General features: G+C 31.7%; 1 protein-coding gene and 1 pseudogene across 1 annotated transcript in view; both read left to right on the forward strand.

Annotated features, from left to right (window-relative positions):
* Positions 1-22918, forward strand: part of PTPRK (protein tyrosine phosphatase, receptor type K) — a 498113-nt gene that overhangs the window by 365165 nt on the left and 110030 nt on the right. The gene's annotated exons all lie outside the window — the stretch shown is intronic.
* LOC111738822 lies at positions 5056-5174 on the forward strand (annotated as a pseudogene).

Below are 22918 nucleotides of genomic sequence, written 5' to 3' on the forward strand. Positions count from 1 at the left end.
GAAATGATGAGAAATGCTTTCTAGCATTGGGAAAAAAGGACTACTACTGTTGGGAGAGGTGTGGGTGTAGCCTGATTTCTTTCTCTCCAACTTCTTTTGGAGGTTTTTGCTCTATCTTAAAAATTTATATGTTTTGCATTCGTTCTTCTGGCATTTTGATATAATTTCTCATTCAAATCTTTGGAATCCAGGGAAGACTGGCTATAGTTACCTTGCGGTTTCTCCTGCTCCTATGGACACACACATACCCTTGTTTGAAAGACATGTGTGTTGTCTTAAGAAGTTCACCATGAAGTTTTAAAAATGATGTTTGCTTGGAGTCCTATGGGAATCCTTGGAGGAGAGGTGATGGCCAAGCCCAAGTCCATGGAGAAGGAGATTTTTCACCTGGGCCTTGAAAGAAGGGAATCCTTTTGTTAGCTTGAGAAAAAGAAAAGAAAAAGACCTTCTAATCCGAAAGTAGGTTCCTGCCCTTGCTGCGTGGCTGGAGGATAGGATGATTGTGACTAAGGATGAAGATAGGAAGACAAATAGAACCTTTTTGGCTCGATATGCAAACTATGGATATTGGTCCTCTTATAGTATGTCAGTGATTCTTTAGGATAGAAAGCCATTTTTTAAGATGAAATCAATGTGATAGCCTAACAAATACTTCTATAAATGTTTATCTTTTTTTCAGAAGTTTATAAACTTCTCTTATAAGCCAATCAGTGAAAATAAGAGGATTTTGTTAAAAGCGAACATTGAATTTCGTTGGTTTGAACAACAGCTGCCATCTTATTAGCATCAACATCCAGCTGATTTTCTGCATTTTCTTTTGGTTTCATGGTATCAGAAAAATCTTGACTCATGTAAATAAATGATGTTTTTGGTGGGGGGGGTGGAGGGGAAGCTATGTTTTAATAGTTTATTTTGTAAAGCACAATAATGTCTTATTAAGCTGATCCAGAATTTTAAAAGACAAATAGTTGGAAATTGTTATTTTACTGCTGAATCACTAAGAGAATTCACTTATTGCTCATAATGCATACTAGCAAAGAGTTCACTTTGGGTAAAGTAAACCAAAGTGTTTTAAGGTATTTAAAAATTATCTCAATTATGCCAATGTTCTGCTCAGTCAGGTACTTAGTATGAGTTTGCAAAGTCACTTTACCTTTGAATATTGAGTCTAAACTATAAATTTTAGTTTTATCTAGGACTCATTTGACCCTGCACCAAGAAAGTGAGCTTGTTCAACTAAATAGTTTGAAATCATAAGCAAGCCAAGACAATGCACTATATTCTAGTTGAGATGTTTATCTAGAAGGGTTTCTTCAATAGCAAAAACAAAAGGAATGATTTCTCTCATTTCCAGTAGTCCTCTAAAACTTGACTCATGACCAACCATGAGCTTTGATTTATAACAAGAAATTCTAAAAGTCATTGCTGTAACTTAAAGACTGTACGTGAATATAAAATACAAGTCGCAGGCCATTATTTCATACTGTTTGGAAGGATGCTTTACTTACCAAAATGCATGTGCTTAGCAGTGCAGCAACCACAACCACTTGAACATAGTTCAATCCTCACTTTTATATAAGTTGCCCCTGTGATTTCTCCTGTCACTGCCATAGCATTCTTCTAAGAGGCTTCCTAACAATGAACAATTAGAGTTTTGAAATTAAAAATTACATATATTTTATTCTTACCTTTTTGATTAGAAAACTTACGTCTACACAAAAACTTTCATGCAAATGTTTATAGCAGCTGTATTCATAATCATCAAAAACTGAGAGCAACCAGTAGGTGAATGGAACTTGGGTATATTGGTGCCTATAAAACTGAAGTCTAAAGGAACTGTACAGTAGTACTGTACCCTAGTGGATAAAGTTGTGTCCTGCAGAGGCACAGGTTAAAAATGCTAAATCTACTACACATATGCATATGGGAATTGAGTAGTTACATAAGTAGAGTGGAGAAAGTGGGAGTCAGTTCTCTCAGTGTTGTAAAGGGAATTTACAGATAAGCAATGGGCAAAAGCAAGAATGTTGCAATAAATTAGAATTGGAGACATCCGTGTGAACCCACGCCTAGTTTAATATAGATACAGATGGTTACATATAGAAATGTGGGTATAGAATGCATTTATACGTGGGTTAGCATGCACATATATATTTACTTCCTCTGTCAGCTGAGATCCAATGACACCCCAGTAGTCAAGAACATACCTATCACCCATATCTTGGTTTCTAATACAAACTCCAATTAAAGGAACCAGAGTTTCTTAGAGAAATGGTTAATTCTAGGACTGGGGCAGGAAAGATACATGATGATTTTGGAGCATCTTATAGTGCCAGTAATTAAGGAAGTACTAAAAAACAAAACCCCGCAATGATGGCATTGCGGGGGTATCTTAAGGGACAAAGGAGGGAAATGAAAGAGCTTCCAGTGTCCCAAGCTAGAGCAATCTGAGCAAAACACATAAAGTATAAATGGTTTATAACTCAGCTATAAAAAATATTTATGAGTCTATAATGATATGAATGAGTGAATAAATAAATGAGGAAGGATAGATAACTGTTCCATGCAAAATAACTCCAAAAAAATTTTATGTATATATTTCTGCCTTCAAGGAGATAGAGCATAACTTCCCCATTTTTTGAGGTTGAATTTCACATAGTAACTTTCTTGCAAAGATTATAGTATGCAAAGTGGGGGTAAACAAAGTAGCATTATAGTGGAGAATGTTGACAAACATTGTTGTCAGCATCAATAATGATGTCATGTGGATACTCTGTACCTTTGATGTGATATGATACGATGAGAATGGTACTTTACCACTCTGTTCTCCCTTCCAAAAAACTCATCTAATCTTGAGAAAAACATCAGACAAAACCCAGTAGAGGGACATTCTTCAAAATATTTGACCAATACTTCTCAAATGGTCAAGGTAATCAGACACAAGGGAAGTCTGAGAAACCATCAGAGCTAAGGAGACAAAGGAGACATGATAACTAAATGTAAGGTGATATCCTGGATAGGAGCCTCAAACTTAAAAAGGACATTAGGCAAAAGCCAAATAAATCTAAGTCTGAAAAAAGTAAGTAGTTTAGTTAATAATGTATCAATATTAATTCATTAATTTTGAGAAAGGTACCATATCAATGTAAGATATGAATAATAGGGGAATCTGGGTGTGAGTCATATGAGAACTCTGAAATTTTTCTATAAATCGATAGCTACTCTAAAAAATAAAGTAGTTCTCATAACATGCTTGGGCACTATTATTAAAGTAGACAGGCAAGGATGGCTTGAAAAAGACCAGTGCAAACACTGCATCTCTTAACCATGTATATCAATTTCCCAGGGCTGTCTTAACAAATTACCACAAACTAGGAGGCTTGAAAGAGCAGAAATCTACTCTCATGTTTTCAAGGACCGGAAATCCCAAATCAAAGTGTTGGCAGAGCCTTGCTCATCTTTGAGGGTTCTAGGGGAGATTCTTTGCTTTTTCCAGCTTCTGATGACTTCTCCTTGCATTGCTTTGGCTTGTAGATGCATCACTCCAATCTCTGCCTCTGTCTTCTCATAGCCGCCTTCTGAATGTTTCTATTTTCTTCTTTTTTGTATCATTAAATTTAAGGCCCACATGAATCCTTGATCTCATTTTGGGATCTTTACCCCTTCAAAGAGCCTTATTCTAAATAAGGTACCATTCTGAAGTTCTAGATATTTGTATTTTGCTTTGGGGCCACTGTTCAACCTACCTGCACCACACCATATCAATAAGGTGTTCAAACACCTGCATAAACATGACAAAAACGTCTGTAGAAAACCCATTAATCTGCAGTGCAATTGAACATGATAGGGGTCTGTCAAATATCAGAGTTGTCATAAAAATGATTATAATAATAATAACAGGTAATTATTATTGATCTCTTACTATATGATAAGCACTGATGTGATTGCTCTCGATATATTCTCTCTTAAGCTTTGTACTTTAGTTATCCTTGAGTTATAGATGGTGAAACTAAGGCACTGAGAAATGAAGAAATTTGCCTAAAGTCACACAGCTGGTAAATTTCAGACCTGTGTTAATAGTATTTATTGCAGTTAAAATATTGCAAATAAAATGCATATCAAACATTTGTAAAAGTTCTAAATCCATCTGTGGAATCTGAGGATTCCACTTTAATGCTTAAAACCATTGGGGGGCATTGAATGTTTTTCAGCTACTTGATAGTAATATTAATCAATCAGTTTTGCTGGGGATTCCTTGTGACAAAGATCAATAGTGCTGTTTTTAAATTTTATAGGATTTCAGGTAGGATTCCATCTCAGTGATCTAGTAATGTTCCAATCAATTCTTTTCTATTAAATTTCTATTTCCCTCTGAAATGTTTTCCTTTCTTATTTGAGTTTCCCTCTCATTAGAATAATTCCTTCTTCCCTCCTTCTGCACACATGCATACATGCTTTTTTTATCCATTTAATTTGTGTTTTGTCCCAAAGACTTAAAATTTCATCTTAATGATGTCAACACTTATAAACTCTGCTACAAGCTAATGTAGCATTTCTAGAGGCTAGTAAAAGTGTATAGTTGCCAAGTAAATGTATATGATGAAATAAGTGATTCAAATAGAACAATTAACAGATGGCATGAACAATTATATATTCATATTCCTAGCCAACAACATTTGGTAGATATAATTACCTTACAGGTGTTAACTGCCCTTCTATCATGAAATGAGACATCTCTGAACACTAGAGAGGCATAGTTAAATGACTGATGGCCTCAAATTAGTAAAAATTCTATTGGCTCATTTTTAAGACATGAATCAGAAAGCTAAATTCAGTTCTTGGAGTCTAGTGCTAAGTTCAGAAAAAGTGAAACTTAAACAGAACAGGTGTGGTGTAATCTTAGCGTTGATTGCCGGGGTGGGAAAAAAAAAGCCCTGAACATTAAAAAGACATTTAAAATTCACTCAACATTTGGAAGTCCAAAAAAGTCAATTATTTGGGGAAAAGGAAGCAGTTGTTATGAAGAATTCCTTTGAGTTTTTAAAAATTACCTGAGTCTATGGCCATGCTACCCTGAACAAACCCAATCCTGTCTGATCTCAGAAGCTAAGCAGGGTCAGGCCTGGTTAGTACTTGGATGGGAGAACACCTAGGAAGACCAGGTGCTGTAAGTGTAAAAAAAAAAAAAAAAAATTTACCTGAGCTTCAAATGGAAAGTAGTATTATGATACTATTTTCTTGAAAATGTAGATATATTATTAATGTAGATATATTGTTATGTTTCCTTATAGCCTTAAGATCAGTATTATACTAAAATGAGAAAATAATTTTTAATGTTCTCATTTTTTGTTTTAATCATTTTGAACAGAAATATTTGAAAACAGAAAACATACAAATTAGGTCCTTCAAGCACCGTTACTTTAATTTTATTTCGTATTATGAAGAATAAACATGTGCTACTTCATTTAGCATTCTGTTAGTTACAGCTATCAGACCAAGGAAGTATTAAATAAATCTCAATCCCCACTGAAAAAGATACTGTCTGATTAAAACTGAGAGATTTCCTTACTTCTTTTCTACCTTCTAGTCAACTCTAAATCTCTGAATTCGAGCTATATGCATCACCATAATTTCAAGTTAGGCTTTTAAATTTTCGTTTTTATTATTTTACAAAGTAATACTATCACAACCATTTTGTAACATAAATGAACATAAGTATGACTCCTCGAGTATTTTATTTATTGAGAAATAACAGTAGTTATTTCTCAATAAATAATTTTGATTGGTTGATAAAAATCTCTTTTTAGATTACTATTTTTTTACTACATTTCTTCTTTTCTAATTCTGTAGAAGAAAAATAGAATGGAGTATTTTCTCTAAAAGGAGAAAAATATCCCGGAATTAGTTTAGTACTTTAAAGTATATTGTTTCATAACACGTTTTTAAAGTTGTTATGTTGTCCAGCTAATATACAGAGATAGATTGTTATAGGGGAAATATGTATTGTGCTATATTCCTTTTTCTCCCCTTGTAGTGAAAAGTTTTATTTTTAATAGTATAAATGTTAACATTTTATTGAAGCATGTTATAATTTCCCTTTAGCATTATATTCCCTTTGTTAACAGTTGAAATAAAGTATGTGTTGAAATCTTTTTTTCAAAAAGAAAATAAAACTAAAAGCAAGTTTTGACATCTATATAAGTTATTCTCTAACAAACCTTGTTGTTTTAATTTTCACCTTTTTCTTGTGTAGGTCAGATACTTTTTTGCCTTGATCCCGGGAAATATTCAATAAGTAAAAAACTTTTACATAAGCGTTACATATGTAAAATATAATTATTAGCCTACCCTCCACTCTTACATGGCTCTTGGTTATGAATTTGATAATGCATTAGTATTTAAAAAAATTGTGCTGCACCCACATGGCAATATGTATACAGTACCTTTTTGACAGATTTCGAAGACTGGAATTACTGTATTCAAAAAAACAATCTGAAATTGAGATAAAGATTTATGTTCAATGCCATCCTTGTTTTACATTGGAAACAGCTCAGAAGTCTCTGAGTTGGGAATTGTTAAAAACAAACAAACAAAAACAAAAACTTCCATGTAGAAGACCTTTAAGAATCGTATTTTCAAATATTTTTTAATATTTAGAAAGCATAGCAAAATCATTACTGGGAATATAATCTCATTTTTTTAAACACATCTATGAGAAGAGATTTGCATAGATAAAGACTAGATTGGTATGCAAAAATATTAATGGTAGTCATTCCTGAAAGCAAGATTGTCTAAAATTCTATAATGAGAAGAAAATATTATGAAAGTAAAAATTCTCTAGAAAATTAGATGAATATTTATTTTAGTTAAAATGTTTTTCATATTTCATTAGATTATAATTCTTGCACTCCTATGCCCTTAGACAAAACATTTAATTTCATTTCTAGTAAGGAAATAACAATAGGAAGAATTTCATATTGTTGTATTTGGAATTAAAAGAAATGATGTGTAAAACACTTAAGTGCCTGGTCTAGAGTTATCGCTTACTACATGCTGTCATTAATTAATTTTAAAATATGTTCAATAGTACAATAGAGAGTAGGGCGTGTCTAGCATAAATATATTAGAAGCTATTCTCATAAACATTGTAGTTACTGATTTTCCATTATGTGTAAGCCCATCATGTTGTTGTCAAATTAATATGGAAACAAGAAAAAAATCATGATCCAGTTTACCTATGTAAAACTGGAGCCTTTCTCTTTTGGAATAAATTCAATTTGGTCAAAGCCAATTTATTTTCTAGCTATTATTTTCTTATAGACAGCTTTAGCTTATTCCTGGAAATAACTGCCAAAGTCAGCAACAATATTCAAAATATATCCTTTGAGAAAATATTTTCAAGCCACTGTTACATACTTCTGGATTTTTTCAATAACCTAAGGGAGTCTGTGAATTTTTTTTTTCTTTATAACGAGAAGTTAAGGTAAATATTCAAATTCTTTTATATTTTAAGAGACTTTATGTTCTTCATTTGGAGAATAAAATTGATAGATAAACCCATCTAAAATAGAGTGTTATTTTGATCTTTGAAAATTTAATTGAAAGGAATAACAAAAAGGTTAAGTTTTTTTAACCAGATCCATGCCCTGTAATTTTTTTTGTTTAGTTATGCTTTCATGCCTAATTTTTTTAAAAGTATGTTTTTATTATTAGAGAGAATCAAGCTCATATAAGTATGCTCTACTACCATAGTAGATTTCATTTAATTAATGGATTATGCATTATTCTAGCAGATGGGTGAAATTTAAATTTACTCATGTCACTCTAATTTGTTCGCCTGGCATTTTTCAAAGCAGCCGATTTGTACTCTTAGAGCATTTAAATAATGTTTCTGATTACTCCCTTCAAGACAAAACAGACCCTTTTCTGAGAGAAATCCGATGCATGAATTGGATTGGCAAAAGCTGTGTACGGGGAAGGGAAATGCTATTGTGATTCAGAAGTTCTGATAAAGTGCTTTACCAGACAAAACTAAGGAAACCTGGTGACCAAGGATTCACAGGAAAGCTTCTTTCTCAGATTTAACACTGTAGAATGGATAGAGAGCATGCCCAGAAATAAGTGACTGATTCCTCAAGTGGAAAGAGGTTAATAGGGAATGCCCTCAGGATCAATTTTAGTAATAATAGTATAAAATCTATTAATGATTTAGAAGACAAGCTGGAAAGGTTTGGCTAATGTCATCATTTAATTTATTATAGCAAAAATAGGCAAGGATTAAGAACACAGCTAAAAGAAATAGTGTATTTAAAAATAGTCTTAGAAGGTTATATAAACATAAATATCAAAAAAGTCAATTTTAAATTTGGGGCTGCCTTTTTACTTGCATGCAAATGGCTCAAAGGAAATAGATGGGGGAAAACTTTTCAAGCTTTATTGTTAACAGAAGAGACTAAGTGATGTGTCATTCAGCTTGCTTCTTGCTTTTCTGAATTCTTTATCCTATAATTATCAAAAGAAGCCTCCATGTTAGACAAAAATGTATTAAAGAAAAAATATGCATATATGCATACCAAAATACATACCAAAATTGTATTTAGAGCAAAACTGTTTATTTCTCATGCATAATTTCTTCCAGAATTGGGAGTAGATAGCCAAATATAATGTCATTTTATTTGTAAAACATGAACGTGCCACAATGCAAGCCCATGGTGACCTCAATTTATTGCCTTTTGATGCAAATCAAGTTATAGATCGCTATACTGGAAAGCCTGATGGATAGAAGAATAAATGGAGTTATTTTGAATTATAGGTCAATATGACTATTTAAAATTATTGTTGTCTAAATATAAATGTTTTGTAATAAAAAAAGAAACGTTTGGATGCTGCTTTCCATACTGAGGCAGACTCCGTGTGGAGTTTGTGAATTTTCTGGCTCTTGGATCATATTTGCGCAGTCACAGATACATAGCTTAATTACAAAAATACAAGAATCTTTAGTACAATATGAGTGCTTATATTCTGATAAGTACACAACATATTTCAAAAAGTTGTGTATATCTTAATTAGTAAAAATAAATTAGGCTGGAGAGTTAAATACAGAAAACTACAGAATGGATGTATAGCAGATTACAAAATGAAATCTTTGGGAAATACCTATTTCTTTATCTAATGCAAGTCAAACTTACTAATTTGAGATTCTTTCTCCTAAAGCTTGAAAGTCTGTTCAACCAAACTATTGTACTTTTTTCAACAGTACTACCTAATCAGTTACTTATGATATTCTAAGTATTTGTTGTTGCAATTAAATACAATTTTAAATTTATGCCTAGAATGCATTAAGGATAGAAAAATGAAAAAGGATAAGCATTACTTAGGTAATTCAATTCTTTCCCATCTGTAATATCTTTGAGGTTAAGACATCTTCAATATAAGAGCGTGTGAACATACAGATTTTTAATTCCAAGCTCAAAACTAATAATAAGCTATACTTTTAGACATATTTTTCAAAACCCTTTTATATATATTGTTCCATATCATAATCATGTATCAACCTTGAGAGCTTTTCTAAGATAGATATTCTTAATTTATTAGTAGAAAAAATATATTTTTTTAGTGTACCCATGTGTGTTATATCTGGGTATAGTTAACTAGAACAACACTATAGATACATTTCGTGTTTATCTTTGTGTAACTGTTGTACTGAGAGTATTTTTCTGTTTAATTAGAATCTAGGGGAAGGCAGAGAGAATTCTGTAGGTAAGAGGATTAGTTAAGAGGCTAATTTATTGTTCTAAGTTAGACTTAGAAGTTGTGAGCATTTGGGGCTTGAATTTGCAAGTATGTGGAATAGAGGGAAAACCTAGTAGATCCAGGGTGACTCTCAGGTTTGAGCAAGTGTGTGAGTGACCGTACAAGGGAAAAAAAAAAAAAAAAACAGTTCAAGAAAGGGAGATAGGTAAAAGACATGATGAGTTCACTTACTGACATGAGTTTGAATTGTTAGTAAGACATCACACTGCATTTACCCATTGAATTAGGATATTCTAATTCAACACTAAAGTGAAAGCAAAAGAATATGGCCTCTGAACTCTATGTGCTAAACTATATTTAGTTACCATGTTTAGAAGAGACTTAGTAAATTATTAAGGGAGATATTTTTTAAGTACACAGAAGCATTTGTCTGCTGTGTTCTGAAAATGATCTTGCCAAGGCAAGGGAATTACCAGCCCAGATAATCTGTCAAGAGCTCTCCCAATGCTATCAACCTGTGATATACTTATTTTCGTGGTGACTGTCACATGCTTCCAATGTATCACAGTTTTCATAAACAAATGTTTTCTCTTTGCTAAGCCAATAAAAATTCATCGTGATCTGCTAAAATGTGTTCTCTGTTATAAAATTAAACACCAAGATTTCATATTAGTGTAAAGGTACTAATTTTGCAAGACCTTTATTTTCTTTTTAATATACTTTTATCTAAGAAAGTTATAATAAACACCTCTAACAAATGATCATATATGCTAGTCCTGATGCATGTTTTACCCCATTCTCTTTATTAAAGTTCTCTTCAGTGTTAGCCAAACTAAATGCAAAAAAGGACTTGGTGTCATTATAATAAAATCCAAATTAAAAATGGCATATTAAAAAGTTTGAATATTAAGTTAAAGTCAATTTCTAAATGTCATTTCTTTATTAAGCAAATTTGTAACTACCCCTTATAACCTTCTATCTGGTTCAAGATTTATTTCACCATGCTCAAACATTAGGATAGTCAGAATAGTAATTAAAAGAATAAATTTATTAAAGGTATAAAACCTTTACCAGCACCCTCTTCTCCAATCTCACAGGTGAAATAAGTATTCATTCAATCATAAGTCATTTGTGGATACACCTATCATGAATTAGATATTCTGCTAGATACTAGAAATGTAAAACTAAAAAAGAAATTAGACATGCTCACATTCCAATAGTTGAGGTAAGTACATAAACAGAATTTAAAAGTATCAGTTTCATAACATTAGCATCAAAAAGCATTATACAGCTATCTTACTTTGCTAAGGAATTTGAACTTTACCCAACAGGTCAGTACTCTTCCCTACTTTGGAATCTGTAGATGACATAAGGGAGATTAATTAAAATTGGGAAACACGGTTATAGGTAATTTAATTTTTTTTTAAAATTTTACAATTACAGTGAACATATAATATTATATAAGTTTTAGGTGTACACCATAGTGATTAGTCATTCATATAATTTATGTAATGATCACACCAATAAGTCTAGTACCCATTTGACACCATATATAGTTATTACAATATTACTGATTATATTCTCATGCTGTACTTTCCATCCCCATACCTGTTTTTATAACTGGCAATTTGTACATCTTAGTCTCTTACCTTTTTTCACCCATTCTCCTAATCCCCCTTCCATCTGGCAGTCATCAACATGTTCTCTGCATCTATGAGTTGTTTCTAATTTGTTTGTTTATTTTGTTTTTTAGAGTCCACATGTAAGTAAACTCATACAACTTAACAAAAAAACTGATTAAATTTTTAAGTAAAGGAAAACTATATTTTAAATTAAAAGTGATACTTATTTCATATTAGAAAAAGTTATTAATTGCTGTTTTCATTGTTACTTGTATGTAGATTTAAAATGAATATTCTGAGAAACATCTGAAGTTTTAGATCTAGTCTGCATTTATCTTTTTCTTATTCTAATTTAATAAGTACTAACTCATAATTATAAGTCAATGGGACTGATCTTTAGCAAGTGTTTAATGACTGTCAGTTCTGGATGTTTGGATCCAATATGGAACCAGAAATGAATTGATACGTTATTGGAAAGTACTTTTATCACTGTCAGAGTCTAAGTTGGCAAGCATATCTTTTTCAGAATCTAGAGGGTTAAATGTTTATCTTAGACATAATGACAGATTGATATTAATATACTCTTTTGTTGAATTTAGGACTAGAATTTCTTTTTTCAAGTTTTGTTGCAGCATTGGAGTTTTAAATATACCTACCAATAGGACATCAATCTCATTATCTAAAAATATAGAAAACTATTATGTGTTGAATTAAGTTAAACTTGTAGCAATTGTGTCATTTTTTTCACTATTCAGTGATATTAAGGAATCTTTCCAATCTTCACAATTAAATATAGTGAATTTTATCACTGATCATAATCATGTATCAACCTTGAGAGCTTTTCTAAGATAGATATTCTTAATTTATTAGTAGAAAAAATATATTTTTTTAGTGTACCCATGTTTGTTATATCTGGGTATAGTTAACTAGAACAACACTATAGATACATTTCGTGTTTATCTTTGTGTAACTGTTGTACTGAGAGTATTTTTCTGTTTAATTAGAATCTAGGGGAAGGCAGAGAGAATTCTGTAGGTAAGAGGATTAGTTAAGAGGCTAATTTATTGTTCTAAGTTAGACTTAGAAGTTGTGAGCATTTGGGGCTTGAATTTGCAAGTATGTGGAATAGAGGGAAAACCTAGTACATCCAGGGTGACTCTCAGGTTTGAGCAAGTGTGTGAGTGACCGTACAAGGGAAAAAAAAAAAAACAGTTCAAGAAAGGGAGATAGGTAAAAGACATGATGAGTTCACTTACTGACATGAGTTTGAATTGTTAGTAAGACATCACACTGCATTTACCCATTGAATTAGGATATTCTAATTCAACAGTAAAGTGAAAGCAAAAGAATATGGCCTCTGAACTCTATGTGCTAAACTATATTTAGTTACCATGTTTAGAAGAGACTTAGTAAATTATTAAGGGAGATATTTTTTAAGTACACAGAAGCATTTGTCTGCTGTGTTCTGAAAATGATCTTGCCAAGGCAAGGGAATTACCAGCCCAGATAATCTGTCAAGAGCTCTCCCAATGCTATCAACCTGTGATATACTTATTTTCGTTGTGATTGTCACATGCTTCCAATGTATCACAGTTTTCATAAACAAATGTTTTCTCTTTGCTAAGCCAATAAAAATTCATCGTGATCTGCTAAAATGTGTTCTCTGTTATAAAATTAAACACCAAGATTTCATATTAGTGTAAAGGTACTAATTTTGCAAGACCTTTATTTTCTTTTTAATATACTTTTATCTAAGAAAGTTATAATAAACACCTCTAACAAATGATCATATATGCTAGTCCTGATGCATGTTTTACCCCATTCTCTTTATTAAAGTTCTCTTCAGTGTTAGCCAAACTAAATGCAAAAAAGGACTTGGTGTCATTATAATAAAATCCAAATTAAAAATGGCATATTAAAAAGTTTGAATATTAAGTTAAAGTCAATTTCTAAATGTCATTTCTTTATTAAGCAAATTTGTAACTACCCCTTATAACCTTCTATCTGGTTCAAGATTTATTTCACCATGCTCAAACATTAGGATAGTCAGAATAGTAATTAAAAGAATAAATTTATTAAAGGTATAAAACCTTTACCAGCACCCTCTTCTCCAATCTCACAGGTGAAATAAGTATTCATTCAATCATAAGTCATTTGTGGATACACCTATCATGAATTAGATATTCTGCTAGATACTAGAAATGTAAAACTAAAAAAGAAATTAGACATGCTCACATTCCAATAGTTGAGGTAAGTACATAAACAGAATTTAAAAGTATCAGTTTCATAACATTAGCATCAAAAAGCATTATACAGCTATCTTACTTTGCTAAGGAATTTGAACTTTACCCAACAGGTCAGTACTCTTCCCTACTTTGGAATCTGTAGATGACATAAGGGAGATTAATTAAAATTGGGAAACACGGTTATAGGTAATTTAATTTTTTTTTAAAATTTTACAATTACAGTGAACATATAATATTATATAAGTTTTAGGTGTACACCATAGTGATTAGTCATTCATATAATTTATGTAATGATCACACCAATAAGTCTAGTACCCATTTGACACCATATATAGTTATTACAATATTACTGATTATATTCTCATGCTGTACTTTCCATCCCCATACCTGTTTTTATAACTGGCAATTTGTACATCTTAGTCTCTTACCTTTTTTCACCCATTCTCCTAATCCCCCTTCCATCTGGCAGTCATCAACATGTTCTCTGCATCTATGAGTTGTTTCTAATTTGTTTGTTTATTTTGTTTTTTAGAGTCCACATGTAAGTAAACTCATACAACTTAACAAAAAAACTGATTAAATTTTTAAGTAAAGGAAAACTATATTTTAAATTAAAAGTGATACTTATTTCATATTAGAAAAAGTTATTAATTGCTGTTTTCATTGTTACTTGTATGTAGATTTAAAATGAATATTCTGAGAAACATCTGAAGTTTTAGATCTAGTCTGCATTTATCTTTTTCTTATTCTAACTTAATAAGTACTAACTCATAATTATAAGTCAATGGGACTGATCTTTAGCAAGTGTTTAATGACTGTCAGTTCTGGATGTTTGGATCCAATATGGAACCAGAAATGAATTGATACGTTATTGGAAAGTACTTTTATCACTGTCAGAGTCTAAGTTGGCAAGCATATCTTTTTCAGAATCTAGAGGGTTAAATGTTTATCTTAGACATAATGACAGATTGATATTAATATGCTCTTTTTTTTTAATTTAGGACTAGAATTTCTTTTTTCAAGTTTTGTTGCAGCATTGGAGTTTTAAATATACCTACCAATAGGACATCAATCTCATTATCTAAAAATATAGAAAACTATTATGTGTTGAATTAAGTTAAACTTGTAGCAATTGTGTCATTTTTATCACTATTCAGTGATATTAAGGAATCTTTCCAATCTTCACAATTAAATATAGTGAATTTTATCACTGATGTGATAGGTTTAGTCTACTTAACAAATGTAATATGTTGCTGAAAATAGGTTATTTAAGGCATGCCATTTGAAATCATTGAAATGGTCTTTATTTAATAGCTTGGTCAGTGTCAGGAAGAAAGGTGTTTATCACATCCTATGTTTTGGAGACCCAGGTGAACTTCTTTCCCCTCAATAGTCAGCATATTTCAGTATGGCAAGACAGTCTTGTGTTCACCGCCCATTTCTTCACTCAATACATGGGAGATACAAGACAATTACATTCACAGTTTTACTTCTGAATCATGATCAGGTAGCATTATGCTTGACTCTTGGCTGTTTTCAATGGATATATTATCTGTATTGACATTTGAGTTTTATTTAATAGTCTTTTCAAAGTGCCCATTTTCCTCTCTGCATACAGAGCTGTGTTTCACCAGTGTTGAATCCATTGCCTTGTTCTGCATCTGGATTAGTCTTAGTTTTCAGGGATGACCAGTACCAAAATTCATGGAGCATTGTACTCTTAAGTTTATTCCATACATCCATCAAGAGCATATCTTCCACACATCAGTGGCTTGTTCAACTGTTAAATGGAACTACTTCCAAGGCATTCTCTTCTCCATCGTATAGCTCTTCCATGCTGACATTATGTAATATCTAACAGTTTCATTGATGCAGACATTTTCCCAATAGCTTTTACCGATTTTTTGAAAGTATACTATTTATTATTAATTTTCTCAGTGGCATTACAAGCCTCTCAGAAAGAATGTAGATTTGCTTGCTTTTGCCTCCAGGAAAATCAATTTGAAGTCTGCATTTGGTTTCTTCTCATCTTTGGTTACTAAAGTTATGAATTTCATCATTTAAAAAATAAAACATTTTACTCTTATTCTGTGAAAACTTGTTTGGTGTACTACAGAAATTACTGAGCTTGTTTTGAAAATGATAAGAAAGTGTCAATAGATATAAGCTACTATTTGACAACATTTTATTACAGACACTACCATGAGATTTATAGATGAATGGATCACCAATATAAGAAATTAGATCTAAGTTTCAAATATTCATGTTTACTTCACTTATTATTTTTTTTTTTCTTTTGGTCCACTTTATCAGTACTTGCACAAAGAGATTCACATTATATTTTGTCTCTTGATTCTTGTTCACTTCCTATGTTGGGGACCTGGATTTGTTTGTCACTGTTTTTAGGCTTTGATGAATCAATTTTGAGACATTGATACATTTTTAATTCTTGCCATAGAGCAACAAAAAAAATAACAATTAATTTAAAAAGCAAATTTAACGTGTATACGATAGCAAGCACAGCTTGAAAATAAGGTGAGACAACTGGACCAACACAGTCCTTACGTCAGGTGTGCCCCATTATAATGTAACGATAAGTGCATAAGTGGGTTACATTGAAAATATAATTAATCTTACATTTCAAACTTCTGAAACACATGGAAAAGGGCAAGGAAGGGAAAGATGGAACTCATTTAGAAGGCTGATATGGCTGTTCATTTGCATTTATATATACCCTGTTGTTATTTAAAGAGCTATAGTCACAACGGCATAAATCAAATATAACTACTGGCATTTAGTAGCTATTTTACATTTTTAAAAATGTTCTACTAAATTTTAATTTTTTTTCCTGTGGAAAACATTATATATATAATCATTATTTACATTTTCTAGATTTCTTAATATAAATTTTGAAACAGTATTGTTTTCACGTCTGCCAAATTTAGGTATGAATTCTGGCTGAGCCATCAGTGAGTTACTTCAGTTCCCTCCTAGCCTTGGTTTCATCTCTTGTAAAAGTGTTGGGGGAAAATATTTCTCTAAAAAAGTTAAAATTTGTTTTGTTTCTTTTGTTAGTTTACTGTTTTTTTATTGACAATATTTAAATATTTGACCTATTTTTTTTTCATAAAATGACTAAATTGACTTGTTATTTTAACATCATATAGAAGAAGCAATAAATATAATTTTCAAACAATCCAATATTGTCACTAAAACAATATTGGCTCTTAATAATATACTTAAAAAAACTAGTTCTGACTGGAGAGAGAAAGAGAGACAGAGAGACAGAGAGGGGGAAGTGAGTGTCAAGGGGAGGTTCCTATTTAGGATTTTGGTTTGATTTTGTCATAGTCTGGGGACAAAAAGCAGCTGAGAGATCATTACAGATCCATGTAAAATTAAAAGAAAATTACAATGATGAGATAGTTGGTACATGAAAATTGTGTCAAAGAGAAAATAGAGACCTCTTGCTGTAGGGTCCTTGTCTATGTGTAGGGAGCTGCTGCTGTCTTGTTCGGCTGTCTTATGCCATTGTAATTATGCCTCTCAATGTGAGACTTCACTTAGTGATGCAGAGCCATAGTGAGAGAATCAGGCTTTCCACTGGAGAAGATTGAAAATCCTCATTTCCCAAATTGCCAAAAATATCATTATTTAACACACTTTTATTACATTTTAAAAGAACCATGATGAAATAAGACGCATATAACTTATAAAAGACATGATGTTCTATTAACACTTTTCTTTTTTATTTCAGTTTTTGATTAAAAAAAAAAAACCCTGATGATCTTTTATATATATATGTGTATATATATATATATACATATATATATGTATATATATATATATATATATATATTTACTTGAACATAACTAATGTTTAAATACATTGAATAAATATCACTTACTTCCACATCATTCTGTGCATTATTCTACTTTGGGTTAGTGAAACTGCATACTTCTGCTCACTCAAAGGACATCAATCAAAAAGATAAGTTGATTAACTTTAAGTAAAACAGATTAAAGCGTTTCTTTACTGAGAATTGCTAAAGTTATGCATTCTTTCATTCAATAGGTTAATTTGAAATAAGCATCTACTGTGTAGCATTAAGTTTGGCTCCTTTGGCTCCATGATAAATGCAAAAAAATAAAAAATAAACTGGCATAATTCTTGACTTCACAAAATGAATAGTCTCCTTGGACAAAAGAAGACATTCTAAGAGCCTAACGAATATTTAAATTAGAAGAATATTAAATTTACCAGGAGTGTGACATCAAAAACTACAGCCATGATGATGAGCTTGAATAAATGTTTTAGTTAATATTTTCAGTAGACATTGTTTAAGATGTCAGGAAAGTATGGATATTTTTGAAAAAGGATTCCCAAAATTGTTACAATGGTCAAACTGTGAATGCTATAAGGAAAATGTTTTAAAATGTCTTTAAAAGATATTTTTAATGTACTTCATTCTTTGATGAAACAGAAAAAATGAGTTATACTTTACTTTAGAAAATGTTTACAAAAATGCATTCTCAAAGCATATAAATTAAGAAAGGAAATTTGACATAACTACCATACTTCATTTGTCCAATATACATTTTAATGATTTTTTCAATGTCCTCTAGTTATGCTATAAAAATTTTTAAAAACAAACAGAACTCTACATGTCAGTGAACAATAAGTAATCCAAATTGTTGAAGTATAGTTATTTGAATTTTTCAATTTAATTTTTATGAGGATTTATTAGTAAATGTCTGGATATACTGTCCAATATTCAAGACAAATCATTATAATTTCAGAAGAATCCAAAAATTAACTGCTTTGATATTTCTTTCAATTAAACTCGATTTTGAAGAATTCAAAGTTAAGTAGCTTTTGTTAGATGCTCAGGTCATTTGACTTACCAAATTCTTTTTTTTTTTTTTTTTTTTACATTTGCAAAAGATATACTAAAGTGTCTCAAGAAAGCATTAGAGTATATTAGAATATTATAAATAGCTACAATTTAATCACAATCTTTGGTTTCTGAAAATTTCCTTGAACAATCATTCATATCAGAAGATAAACAATGAAACCTTTCAAACAACTCTCCCTATAGCTTCACATTCAAAACAAGAGTTCTTCAAAATTTCAGTACCGATATTTAATGATATATTGAGAACTGCCCTTAAAAGGGTTTGCACTCACATATGAAAATGAGTGGGTAAACTCAAGGGATTCTGTTTAGCAGAAAAGCTTTATGCTCAGTTACGTTATCTATTCATTTTTGTAAAGTTTTCTATTTTTTAGATTTCTGTTAGATTTTAGTACTCTTTTATTTAAAATTAGATGGTTTTCCTAGTAACTTGAAGTAACTTGAATACATATTCTTTTAAGACCAGAAAATGGGCAAAATAATCCAGAAACTATGCTTTTTCTCCCCCCAAAAAATTATTTAGCTTGACATTCTGAAAATTATAAATGAGTGTATTTACTTTCTGTATTGCGAGTACACGGGTGACATGTAACAAATATTGTGGGGGGATTAAAAAAACCTTTTCATACTTTTTCAGGATATTATTCTTATAAGTGATAATGCTACTAGACCAATATATAATTGTAATAAAAATAACCATCCACATTTTAGTCATCAAACGTCCCAGGTTTTTTTCTAATCATTTTTTTATATAGTGTTTTATTTTATCCATGCTACAGTTCTTGGAAGTGAATGCAATTCTCCACCCCCCATTTCATGGATTTGGGAATGATGCATGTGGAAGCTAAGTAACTTGCACTTAAGTAACTAGAAGTCCAATTCCACAGTCCATTAATTAACCTATTTCATATAGATATGTATGATCTTTTCACAAATGGAGATCTCTGCTCTCCTATTAGGGCTACATTCAGTAATTTAAGACATATATCACATATTGAAATACATAAAGGCTTAGATATATTCTTTTGAAATTTATTCTAGGCCACTATAATAATAAACATGCTACAATAAATAAAAGCAATGCTTAAAGGGACTTGACCTCAGGAATCAGAGAGCATGATTGACAGTAAACTCATAGCAAACAGTACTGATGCAGTCTCTAATTAAAGAACTAATCTTTAGGTCCCCATGTGAATGCAAGAGAACTTTAATGTGTGTTTAATGACACCATCTGTTCTACAATGTAACCTAAAACAAAATCAATTGTTTATAAATTAAACAATTTATACAGGACATCTAATTTTTAAACTGGAATATCAAATAATCTGTGCTTCCGAAAGTCTATTACTATGCTTCGAAAATAACAACCATTGACTCCAAGACTTTTTTAACCCCTTTGTCCTGATGAGGTTTATTTTAGTATTTTATGTTCAAAGTCCTTAAATTTTATAACTCCTTTAGGGTAAAACTGCTTGAAGTTAATGTATTCATCACTCTCTTACTCTATGCTTAGCACTGAATAAGAAATAAGTGAAGTAGTAAATATGTTCCTTGCCCTGGAGAAACTTGTTCTCTAGTTGAGAAAATAAGAAAAATACTTGAAAGATTAAAAAACAATAAAAGGCAGTTCAAAATGAATGTCATTAATCTAGTCCGATAGATAGAATTTTTAAAGTACTCTTCAAATTTCTAACATTAAGTGTAAATTTCCTTCAATCAAAGATGTTCCACCTTAGTTTTTCAAAGTTCTGCAATAACCTTTTCCCTTCCTCTTCATTAATTTCTCCCAGTAATTTGACAAGTTTTCTCTCAACTGGAAATTTTTGCTTCTTAAGCATTAAACATGTTAAGGCTATTTCTAGAGGATAGATATTGTCAGTACCTTAAATTTCATAATAAGTAAATTCAGACATAAGATTTTAAAGTTGGCTTTTCCATTATTAAAAATAACCTTCAATCAGCAAAAAATTTTTACTTTATTTATTATGTGCAAAGAACTTCTAGACTGCAGAAATACAAAGGTTTATTAATTCATATATGCATTCATTCATTTGTCAACCCAAATATTTACTGAACAATGATTACGTACCAAGCATTTCAATATGAGAAGATAGGTAAAAAAAAAAGATAATTAAGTAAAATATAAGTGATATGAGATGGCAATAGTGCTAGAGAGAAAAATGAAGGATAAACAGAAAGTGACATTTAAGTAAAATGGTCAAGGAAAGCTACACTAAGAAGGTGACATTTGAATAAAGCCCCCAAACAGGAAAGGGAGTAAGATAAACAGATGATTGGGAGAACATTCTAGGCAGAGAGAAGAGCAAGTTCAAAGGCCCAGCCTGAGGCAAGAATGTGCCTGGCAAGTTTGAATGGAGTGAGTGAGGCTGAGAGTAATGGGAGATGTGGACAGAAAGAGGTGGGAGGTGAGTAAGTACAGTGTGCCAGACCTAGAAGCCAATTGTGATGACTTTTACTCTCACTCTGACTTAGGCAAGCAGTCACTGGAGGGCTTTTCAGGGCCCTTCTGACAACTGTGTGAACGAGGGGAAAAGAGGAAGCAGGGTTTATTCCAATTTAGTTTGGAGACAATCTTAGTAATTGCAGCCCCCAGATGATAGTGGCTACAAAAAAAAAGAAGAAAAAAAGAAAGACAATGATGGAATGGATGGATAAGTGATCAGATTTTAAACTTAAATTACAGAAAGAATGGATGGAATTGATGACAAAATCAATGTGAGGTTTAAAATGAAGAAAGGCCTTAGGATGACTCCAAAGATTTTGGCCTTTATCAGTAGACTAATGGAGTTATTTTACTGAAATTGAGAAGACTGCTGCAGGAATAGGCTATAAAATAGCATTTGTTCCGTTTTGAAGATTTTGTTTGAGATACCTATTAGAAAACCAAGTCAAGATGTTTGGTAGGCAGTTTGGGTAGATGAATCTAGAGTTCGAGGAAAGATCTAGCTGGAGATTTATATCTAAAGTATTTATCTTCCCTATGCATGCTTTGTTCTTACTGGCATGAATGAATACAGTGATAGACAAATACTGGAAATGTGAGTGGAAGTTCTCCTTTCCTGTCCAAAATGGCAGTGAGGATTTCCTATAAACCTGTTGTTTCTGAAAGCCCTTCATTTCCACTCCCTTCACAATGAAAACACCTTACCATTCTTTGGAAAAGAGTTTGGTTGTAGCTAGTATGGTGAAACAACTTATCGTTCCTATCATTAGAGTTTTTAAATTTCATTTAACCTTTTGCTTTGATAGTGCTTTATTTTTATCCCTTTAAAGTACAATTTACCCATGCGTGGGCTTGTACCTTCATCATATTGTGAGTTGTGCACATAAAGAAGTCATGTCATTTATTTTTTTATCCTTAGCAACTAGTCTGGCCTATTTGTATGTACTTGCTATGTTGAAATTAATTCATCTAGTAGGAACTGATTTTGGATCTCATTCTGTTTTAAAAATTAGCTATATATTGCAAATATATCATCTGATTAATTATTTTAACAATTATTTGTTGAACATCATTTCTTTAAGTCCCATTTTATCTGTATTATTTGTCTCTATGTAGAGGATAGTTTCTGATTTCAAGGTTTTTAAAAAATATTTTATTTATTTATTTATTTCTTATTTTCCCCCTCTTCTTTCACCCCTGACCTATGGATGTTGCCAGTTTCTCTTTAAGAACTGGATCTCTGAAGGCGGGGCATCCCCTCCCGTACTCTCACAGCGCACTCGGGGCCTGGCGCACCTGAGGTATGGTCCATGGCTCCACCTGGAGCGCGAACCCCAGACCTTCTGCATGTAAAGCAGACATGCTAACCACTACACTATGGAGCCACCCCCTGATTTCAAGTTTTACATATTAATATAGGAGTTCTGAAAACAGAGATTCACAAAATGAATGGGAGATATTGTATATTAAATGCCTTAATAGAGGTACAAGTAAAAGTCTCTGAAAAGTAAACATCACTTGTCACTTTGTCAAGCTTCCTGGGCAAGTTTTCCCTGGCAAGATAGAATAGTTTTAACTGGACAGTGAAGGACTTCAATTGGAAGATCTACAGGGGGAAGATATTCTAAGTAGATGGAATAAAATGGACAATAGTATCTATGTGGAGCAGTTCTGTGGTAGCTTTGGTATTTTATAAGTAGATTGGCTAGAGTGCTGGAAAGTAGGAAAAGCATATGAGATAAAGTTGTATTAGGAGATGCTTATATGCACTGTGTGGGAGATACTTGGGTTCTAGGACAAAGGATTTTTACTGTATTTGGTTAGCCTGGGAAACCTCCAACAATGTTTTGAATGGACATTGAACTTCATTTTGGAGAGTCTGGGCAAAGAAAGCACTGGAAAGTTCTATTAGCAAGA

The sequence above is a fragment of the Pteropus vampyrus genome, unplaced genomic scaffold (assembly GCF_000151845.1).
Source record: "Pteropus vampyrus isolate Shadow unplaced genomic scaffold, Pvam_2.0 Scaffold43, whole genome shotgun sequence".
Lineage (NCBI taxonomy): Eukaryota > Metazoa > Chordata > Mammalia > Chiroptera > Pteropodidae > Pteropus > Pteropus vampyrus.